General features: G+C 35.6%; 1 protein-coding gene and 1 long non-coding RNA gene across 17 annotated transcripts in view; one reads left to right on the forward strand and one right to left on the reverse strand.

Moving 5' to 3' along the window:
* Nucleotides 1-9,885, reverse strand: part of LOC309628712 (uncharacterized protein) — a 454,132-nt gene that overhangs the window by 149,202 nt on the left and 295,045 nt on the right. The gene's annotated exons all lie outside the window — the stretch shown is intronic.
* Nucleotides 1-9,885, forward strand: part of LOC309628719 — a 76,643-nt gene that overhangs the window by 1,668 nt on the left and 65,090 nt on the right. The window lies entirely within an intron of this gene.

The following is a 9,885-nucleotide window of genomic DNA, read 5'->3' on the forward strand; positions in this document are numbered from 1 at the left end:
ACTCCCATTTATTTTTATATCATTGGCATTCTTTCTGATGAGCTAATGTATGGAAATACTGCCATGGCTGAGTGAGTTAGATCATTGAAAACATCACACTTTGAGAAGGTTGTTCTTCTTTAAGTGAGTTGGGTGCTATAAAATTTAAGAAAAACAAAAAATCTGATAGGAAAAAGTGGAATCCTCAGTGCTGAGTAATCCTTGATCATGTTTTTGTCCTCATACCTGAACAGGATTAGTTTAATTACTTCTGAGTTGAAACAAAGTGGATTGTTTAAAAATAAGATTTATAGAAATGGAACATATTTCAAGATTTGTGTGCTTTTCCATTTATTTGGGAAAGATTTTTCCTAGAATTTGGATCCTTGTTTTTTAAAATACATGGCATCTTTCGAAAGAAGTCATCCCACATTAATATTCAAAGACATTAAGATTTCGGATGAGACTTTTGTCATATCAGTCCTGTATTTATAATTTCACGTACTCTACTGGCTCACCATGGTTTGAAGCTATGTTCACTTCCTGCCATAGGTATACCACTGGACTATTTCATTTACATCAGTGAATTACCTTCCACCTCTACATGGATTATACCCAAATCACTATCTCCAGTTTAGCTCTAGTCTAAGTTTCTCTCTATCTATTCAACAGTCAACCTGCATAACTAACTGAATGTACCTTACACACATCAACCTCTCAACATGTTCATAATTGAACTCATTGTCTGTTCTCCAAACCTCTTCTTTGTAGCCAGCTAATGGCACTTTTATCTACCCAATCTTTCCTGCAAACTTTGAGAGTCATCCAAGATTTCCAGCTCATGTTAACCTCCCTCACATGAGTGGTCAATCTGATATCTAAAATAGCTCTTGGACAACTTATACAGTTACCTTCTTCTTATTCTTCTATTCATTGATCACTCTCCTCTTTACTGACTTCTCTTACTTGATCAATTTACTTAGCTTTCATAGTTGCAAAAACTTCCAGAGATCATTCTAAAAAGTAAATCTGGTCAATACATGCCCATTCTTAATATTTATTCATTTGTTCTTCACCATCTTTAGAATTTAATTCAAAGTCATTAGCACTGCATTCAAAGCTCTTGTGATCTGGCACATGCCTACTTGTCTTACTCCTCCCCCCACTTATCCTCTGTGTTTCTCAACATCACATGGTTTATTCCTCAAGTGTGTTTTTCCTGCCATTAATATTTGTTTAATGTAACTGGAACTCCCTTATCCATCTTGTCAGTCTGCCGGACTCCTCAAATCTCTACCTTCATATCCCGTTTTCTGGGAAGCCATACCTGAGGTTTTTGAGACTGATTAAGGTTAAGAAACTATCCTCTGTGCTCTTACATCTGTGTGCATCCCTCTGAAGACAGACAATCTGACTTATGCCTATGAGTCTGCAAAGCCTAATACAGTGCCTAGTACAGAGCATGTGCTCAGTACTCACTGATGAAATCAGCAAATGAATAAACACTTGAATGGATGAAAATAAATGATGAGAGGCTACCCACATGCTTTGTGAACTTGGACTGTTAAATATTTGAGTTTTAAAACACTCAACTTAGATTTGTACATTTTGGAGTCTATATATTTAAGATAGATAGGTGAAACTGATTACTAAAAACACTCGTTCTCACAGACTGTGTCCAGGGGAGAAGGAGTGGCATTACATAAATTTTGTCTACCTCTTTCATAAAAGATAATCCAAAATGGTAATCTGAGAGAATCATAATTTATTCGTGTACGACCTTACCATTCTGGGTTTTCCATTAACTGAGTTGAAAAAAATTACTGAGTAGGTATTATGAGTGAAATATTAGGGATGTAATGACGTCTGTGCTGTTAATGTCTCCATTTAGTTGAAGTTCTTAGGTTTTGGACTGCTACGTGGAAAAGCTGAATTTGTGGTTGAGAGACTGAAGGGTAAGCATTCTCTTCCTGTTGACTAATCCATTTTGAGTTTCCCTGCAGGTGCGTGTATTGACTGGAGACCTAACCTTTATAATACTGACTCAAACATATGGAGAGTTCAAGAATCTATTTGGTCTTTGGACATCTCAAATTGGGAGATGCTCAAAGGTCACTACTGATATGACTGAGTCACTGGGGTTGGTTGTAAAAAAAGAGTAAGAGGTAACTGAACTGTCACATGATGACAATGAGGTGACTACTGGTCAACGCTTTTCCCTTTGCTCAGTATATTACTCTCTAGATACAGAGGCTGATAAAATGTTGATTCTCTGAACTGTAAAGTATGTTTTAAATGTTTTTTTCTGGAGCCACCAAAAAAGGAAGTGTATTTTCCTTTCTAATAATAGTGGACCATGGAAATACACCCACAAGAAAGGCAAAGCGGAGAACTAAGGCAATTATAAGGGTGAATTAGGCACAAAGGTTGTTTCTGCCTCAATAATCCAGGTAATTAAACTGAAAGAGGTTCAGGCATGAATTGGCACAGTTCTCCTCTTGGCTTTAGTTGCAGAGACACATGATGTTTTCATAAGTCTGGAACCAGTTTTAAGTTACAGCGTTTTCTCTGTGGTACGTTTTGAAATTTGGAATGAATTACTAGAGTTTCAAATGATATATTCAAGCAGTAAGTTAATTTGACAGCAATAAATTAATGAGAAAGTAAAGTTTTACATGATCCTGTGCAGACAGAACTGACACAATAAACTCTTGCTATCTATGTATACCTGTAATATTACATAATACATATATATATACATATATATTTATATATACATATATAAAAATACGTACATACATTTCTCCAGTTTTGACCCTCTCTCTTCCTCAACAGGCACCTCAATTTAATGGATTCATTTTGATGTCTCTCCCTATTTTCCAAATACTTATTTGTCCTTCCATATACCTTAGCTCAATTTAGGATAACATCATTCATCCAGAAACTCAAGTCATAAATATAGGAATTGTCCAAGCTTTCACCCTTTTCCTTCACACTGTGATTTATCCCTCCCCCTCCACACTATCCATTAAAGAAGTGAAACATGCCACTGATTTTATTTCTCAAGTGACTCCTGAATCTGTGTACCTGCCCCTTCCTCATTCTCCATCCCTTCCTTCATTGCTGTATCTTAGATCTTTGTCTTTTCTTATCAAGACCAGTGAGCTGGCCTCCTAACTAGTATCACTGTGTCTGTCTTGTCTTCCCCACACTTAGTCATCTACAATCAAACTACAATACAAATATCCCAATGTCACGTCCCTATTACTCATAGATAAAGCCTGGGGCCTTAGTATTGCAGAGAAATGTCTCCATTACCTGCCTTCTACTTATGTCTCCATTCTCAACTCACATGTCTCTGTCACACAATTTTTACTCCACCATGGAGGGCTGCAGATCTTCCGCTCTCCCTGACTCACCACTGCTATGTTATGCTTCCACGCTTCTTCCTAGTTCCTCTTTCTAGAGTTGCATTTACCTCTAGTTTGTCAGTTCATTCTAATTAATTAAATTGTTCATTCATTCAACAACTATTTATTCAGACCAACATTGTACCAGCTCCTAGACTGAGTGCTGATTATCAAGTTGTGCTTCTTTCCCATCCTGTTTTTATCAATTTGATATAGTTTTCATCAAGACCCTTCATGAGCATAATCTCTTCAGAGAAGCCTGGGAGGCTAGATGATCATCCTTTCCTCTGTACCTGTGAATATCCCAATGAATGTCTCAATCACTACACTGAAATCAGGTTTGCTTATCTGTCTTAGCCAAAACACTGAAGTCGTTCTAGGGCAAGTTCTTGTGTCTTATTCTTCTTTTCATTCCCCGAGTCTAGTGTCTAGTCCATGACAGTTTCTTAATAAACATGTTTTGAACTGAATTCAATGTTACTGCCCTTGAAAGCCGCCAGTGTAAGTTAATCTTGATGCAATCATACATCCTTCCTTTTCGGTTCTTTTTCCCTCATCAGTATTTCTTTTTTTTCCCAATGTATTTATTTTATTTATTTTTGGCTGCGTTGGGTCTTTGTTGCTGTGTGCAGGCTTTCTCTGGTTACAGCGAGTGGGGGCTACTCTTCGTTGAGGTGCGTGGGCTTCTCCTTGCAGTAGCTTCTCTAATTGCAGAGCACGAGCTCTAGGCGCACGGGCTTCAGTAGGTGTGTCATGCGGGCTCTAGAGCGTGGGCTCAGCAGCTGTGGTGCACAGGCCCAGTTGCTCCACGGCATGTGGGATCTTCCCGGACCAGGGCTCGAACCTGTGTCCCCTGCACTGGCAGGCAGATTCTTAACCACTGTGCCACCAGGGAAGCCCCCTATCAGTATTTCTTATGTTCATTCTATTCTTTCTCTCATCATTTTTCCTCTTTTCTAATTACATCTCTCCTTTTCCCATTTGAATATTTGGAAAGCTGTGCATAAGCTCTGTCATCTACAAGTGGTAATAACAGCACTGGCCACTTTCTTGGTCAGAGCAGCTTATTGGTATTTTGCCAGCAATGGGAATTTTAAATCTCTGGTGCTCAAGGGAAAGAAAATTTTCAGAAAGGAAAGGGAGAACATGAGAATGTTCTATAGAGGGCAATGCTACTGTTTTGGGATGCAGTGCAATCAGACGTGGGAAGAGTTGTTATCACTCAGTATTAGAATCATGAGGTCTTTCTGTCTTTTGAGGTTCCTGTCTTCCATTCAGTAATGCCCATCCAAAACACACAAGCATGAAAATAAGAGCACACTTGCACACACATAATGCAAATACACACAGGCTTACTCTTACACTTTGTTATGCCTGAATTATCCATTTCTGTAATTTTTAAACTAGTAAGATTTTACCCATTCTTCAGGTGCAAGGTCAAATCCCACCAAGTTCTAGCCCACTTTAATTGCACTTTACTCTGACGGGAATGACCACGAACTGTGATAAATGACCCATTTTAAACTTCTAATTCATTGTGGATCAATAATATGGCAAATATAATGTAAATTAATTACTAGATAAATGGAATAAAAAAGAAAATCAGATAAAATATATCTACTAATATCACTTTAGAATTATGAGATTCAGCAGAAATAGAGCCACTTTGTCAAAATGCTAAAAAGGTCTTCCAAATGCTTATCCCCAATTTCTCTACTTAGGTCATCATGAACCAGAAACAGTGTGTTAACTGGAAGCAGTCCACAGACCATGCTTTGAGAAGCACTGCTCTAAAGAAACTGGTATTAACTTACACAATAGCCAGTGTATGTATGCTCACTAAATGAATTAAAGAACAGATCTCAATAGCAGTACCAGAAGACATGAGAATTTGTGTTTTTTCTTATTTTGGACATGCTTTACATTTTTCTCTTTAAAGTTTTGAAATTGTTGCTATTAGCATTATGCAAGTGATTCAGAGTCAGAGTTTTTCAATCACTAATTCTTTCCTCAACTAGTGTTTATTGAACATCATCTATATGCAGATGCTGTCCTAGATGCTAGGATCCAAATTTGCATAAAATATGGTCCCTGCATCAGACATATCCAAAGTAAAGGCTGTACTACAAAACAACTGTAATGTAATCTTCAAAAGCATCAGGGTCGTGAAAGTCAAGGGAAGTCTGTGGAGCTTTTCTACACTCATGGAGACTAATAAAATGAAACTATCGAGGCACGTCATTTGGAAACAAATTCTTACACTCCAAAGAACAACAGTTGGAATTTATTTGGACAACTGGTGAAACTTGAATGGGAATTAGACAGTAGTGATGTATCGATGTTAATTTCGTGATGTATTAGTGAGCTCCAGCTGCCTTAATAAACTGTGATCAACTGGGTGTCTCAAGCAACAAGAATTTATTTTTCACAGATTTGGAGGCTGGCAAGTCCAAGATCAAGGGGCTAACCAGTTCCTCCTCAGTGAGAACTTTCTTTCTTGCTTTTGCTCTCACAGGGCAGAGAAAGTAAACAAACTCTATGGCATCTCTTCTTATAAGGGCACTAATCCCACTATGAGAGCACCATGCTTATTACCTCATCTAAACCTACTTAGCTCCCCAAAGTCTCTTCTCCAAATACTGTTACACTGAGGGTTAGGGCTTCAACATATGAATGGGGGGTGGGGGCACAATTCAGTCCTTAGTACCTGATATTGACTATTTTATTGTGGTTGTGTGGAAAATGTCCTTGTTTGTAAGGAGACACATCCTAAAGTACTTGAGGGTAATGGGGCATTAGGTTGGCAATTTACTTTCAAATAGTTCAGTGGAAAAAGTTCTCTGTACTGTACTTGCTAATTTTCTATAAGTTTATGATCATTAAAAGATATTGTTTCTGGCCTTGAGATTCTCAAGTCTCCTTGGGAAGAGAGACATGAGAGCAACCGTAATTAGGTACCATTAAATGCAGTGAAATGTGTGGTGATATAAGGGACTGAAATAAAAGAGGGAAGGGTGAGTTTGTCCAGAAGGAAAGTAGAAGAGATCTAAAAAAAAAAAGTAAATCTTGAAGGTAAAAACATAAAACAAACTAGAGTCCATTGGATCCATGTTTATTCTTTAATGATTATGTGACAAGATTTGCATGTTTGATTTTTATTTTTCCCTTAGGTTTGACTTCCCTTTGATTCATTATTTTAATTCACCATTTTCTTTAAAATTAATAAATGACAAAAGATTTGCAGAAGGCTTGAATTAAAGAAAAGATGGTAATAAATTAATAGCATAAGATGAATTTGGGGGTAAGATAAAAATGTGTTCAAAAAATGATGTCTCTTAACCATCATTCTTTTGCATACCATACTATATTTTAACAAAGGTTCACTCTTGCTTTCCCCTTTCTGGAATCCAGAGATAGACTGAAAAGGCTTATCTGGTAGGTCTCCATATTTGTTGCTAATGGCTATGACCCTCCTTAAAGTATTATATGAAATTTCCAATGGACATGGGAGAACTAGGGTTAGAGTGCTCTTTAATTTCCCTATATCTTATAGAGATTTATAATTCAATCATTGATTGAGCAAGTATTTACAGGGTATCTATGCAAAGGTAGCGAATTGCTTATCTAAGGCATGTCATGATTGCTTTACATGGTTTTCTTTTTTTCCCCAACATTTAAAATCTGAGCCCATATTCAAAAACTGTGAGATTTCACATAGAAATTCCAATATTTAATTCCCTTTACCTTTAGAAGTTATGGCTACTGGAACATACAGTTAGCTAGAATATTTGACTGCAATGAGCAGAAGCAGCCCCTGGATGTTGAGCATGTGATCATCTGTTCCTCAGTCCACACCACTCCCTATTGTACAATACTGGCCTGTTATACCCACTTTTGTTATATTCATGGGTCCTAAAAATACTTGAATTTACAACCCTGGCCAAATAGATAACAATGACTGGGAGAGCTTTGAGAACAAAGACAATGCAAAAATATACATCTGAAATACTAAGGTTCAAGCTCTGGTCAAGCAAAGGTCAGCAAAACAAGCTCAAAAATGTATTTAGAAGACTGACCAAGATCCTTTCCTCCTTCCTGATTTGTCCAGTAAAATGTATGTAAAACCAGAGTTTGGGGCTAGTGACTTCTGCAAGTCAGATGAGGAGAAAAGCTATTATGCAGTAGGTATTACATTCAGTTTCAAAAGAGACTTTTACACCCACTAATTTTTCATTTTCCTGTTAAAAGAAAAAGAAATTGGTACATATGTTCAGATATTTTAAATTAACACTACTATTGAATTCAGACTAATGTGAAATCAGAGATTCTTTCAGGCATAATTCAAACTATTAATAACTCTACTTTTGCTGGTTGAGATAATGTCAAAGATTCATTTAAATGGCATGAGTAGCAATTTGCATTATATACAAGTATTAAAAGCAATATTCCCTTTCTTCTAACAGAATTCACACAAAGAACTGCTTCTTTTATATATTACTTCTATTTTGTAAATAACCATCCATACTTTAAATCCACAGAGCCAACTTTCTTACTGTCTTACCAATAAAAATAATGTCTTACATGTGTATAATACTTTAAAGCTGACAAAGTGTTTTTAGATCCATATGAGGTAATGTATAAATAAGCTCAGTACCATACAAATATTTTTTCATAAATTTATAAATATTTTTCTGAAACACTTAACTTGTAGGTCTGATTTTAAGCATGAATGCCTCTAAGAATCATTAAAATTCAGTTTAAAAGAACTTTCATTATACGTCAAAAATCATGTGTTTATATCCTTTGTAACCCATTCACCAGAAGAATTAATTATTACTGTATTTGCTCCAGAGATAATAGGCAGATACTGGAACCTTCTTCTTCTGGTAAGATTAAACATTTCTACCTGATTTCTCCCCCTTTTCACACTTCAATCCAATTTAGCACCTACTAAGTTCAAATATGAGTAACGCACAGTCATTACCCTCTAAGAGTTAACAGCAAGTAGGGAAAAAAAAGATAAATGCGAGATGAATTTTTATATGTGACATAACATGTGTGATGAGATCTATTTTTCCGCAAAGCGTTAAAAAGATGTAAGACTGGTGAGAATGAGGATGAAGGGAAATGTCTCTTTGAAAGCTATGGAAGGAGGTGTGTCATGTGGTGTGAACCTTGAGAAAAAATCAGAATTTTACTTTTACATACCTAAAACACGGTTCCATGAACACCTATATTATTAGCTTTTCTTTCCGCTGACCATTTATGTGCACTTACCTAATATTTTTTTATGCCTCTTTACTGTAACACTTTTCCTTCACTCCTTAATTTCCTAATTCAATATACAAATGAGAATCACTCTTTTGTATGCCTGCCAAAAATGTAATTAAGGAAGGCCTGCTTTCATTCTATTATAAAATTCTATTAAAAAAAAGTTTAGAGGGCCTATTAAATAAATCATGGTACATCAAAAAAGTTGTCTAAAATGCAGCCATTAAAAAGGATGAAATAGATAACATATATTGACTTAGAAAAATTTTTGTAATTAAAATGTTAAAAAAACACAGAATCATGCATATGGTATGAAAGCATTATGTGCACAGATTGATATTGATGTTTATGTATATAAAGAAGGAATCTGGAAGAATAAACACCTAAACTTTATTAGTAGCTAACTTTGAGGGAAAGATCACTTTCTATTTAGTATAATTCTCTAAGTTTTAAGTTTAAATAATTCAAACAACAAAAGTATTTATATTGAAAGAAATACAAAGTATACACCATCTATTTTCCCCATTCTAAGAATTAGAAAAATCATTGGCACTTTTTAAGTCAGTAATTTCATTCAATAATTTTTCAAGAATGAAAAATTTAACTCAAAACAAATGTTAGAAAATGTTAAAATCATAAGTTATATGAAAATATAAATTCAAATTCTTAAATCAAATTCCAATGAAGAATAATTTTAAAAATTATGTTTATAGTAAGGCAGATTTCTAATTTTATTAGCATTAAGGCCAAAATAATTTTTTGTCAATAACCAGCAATGCTCACTATTTTCTGTCAATATACCAAAAAGTATCAGCGATAATCACCTAGAGGTAAAAGACAGCAAATGTAACAAACTCATGAATCTGCTTTATCAATTTTTGATGCTTTAGAAACTGGAAATAAAAATTTTTCTTTCAAAGTATAGTAGACAACATATAATGATTAAATAGAATTCATAAAATCTCAGCTGTTCATCAGAAAGTGATACAATGACCCATCACAAAGGCAACTATAGATTAGAACTAGAATGTAGCAGCTAGGAAAATAAAGGATTTCCAGACCTTATACAACTGCAGTATATCTCAGTTGGCCTCCCCAGAGCCACACAAGGCATTCTTTCTCATCACTGAGGCCCACTTGTGTCACTCAACCAGATCACCAAAAATAAATACAGATGAGGAAACTTAGCATCCTAGAGGCACCATGATCTGTCACCCACAAATCT

The sequence above is a fragment of the Balaenoptera borealis genome, assembly GCF_965194805.1.
Source record: "Balaenoptera borealis genome assembly, chromosome: 5".
NCBI classification, from domain to species: Eukaryota; Metazoa; Chordata; class Mammalia; order Artiodactyla; family Balaenopteridae; genus Balaenoptera; species Balaenoptera borealis.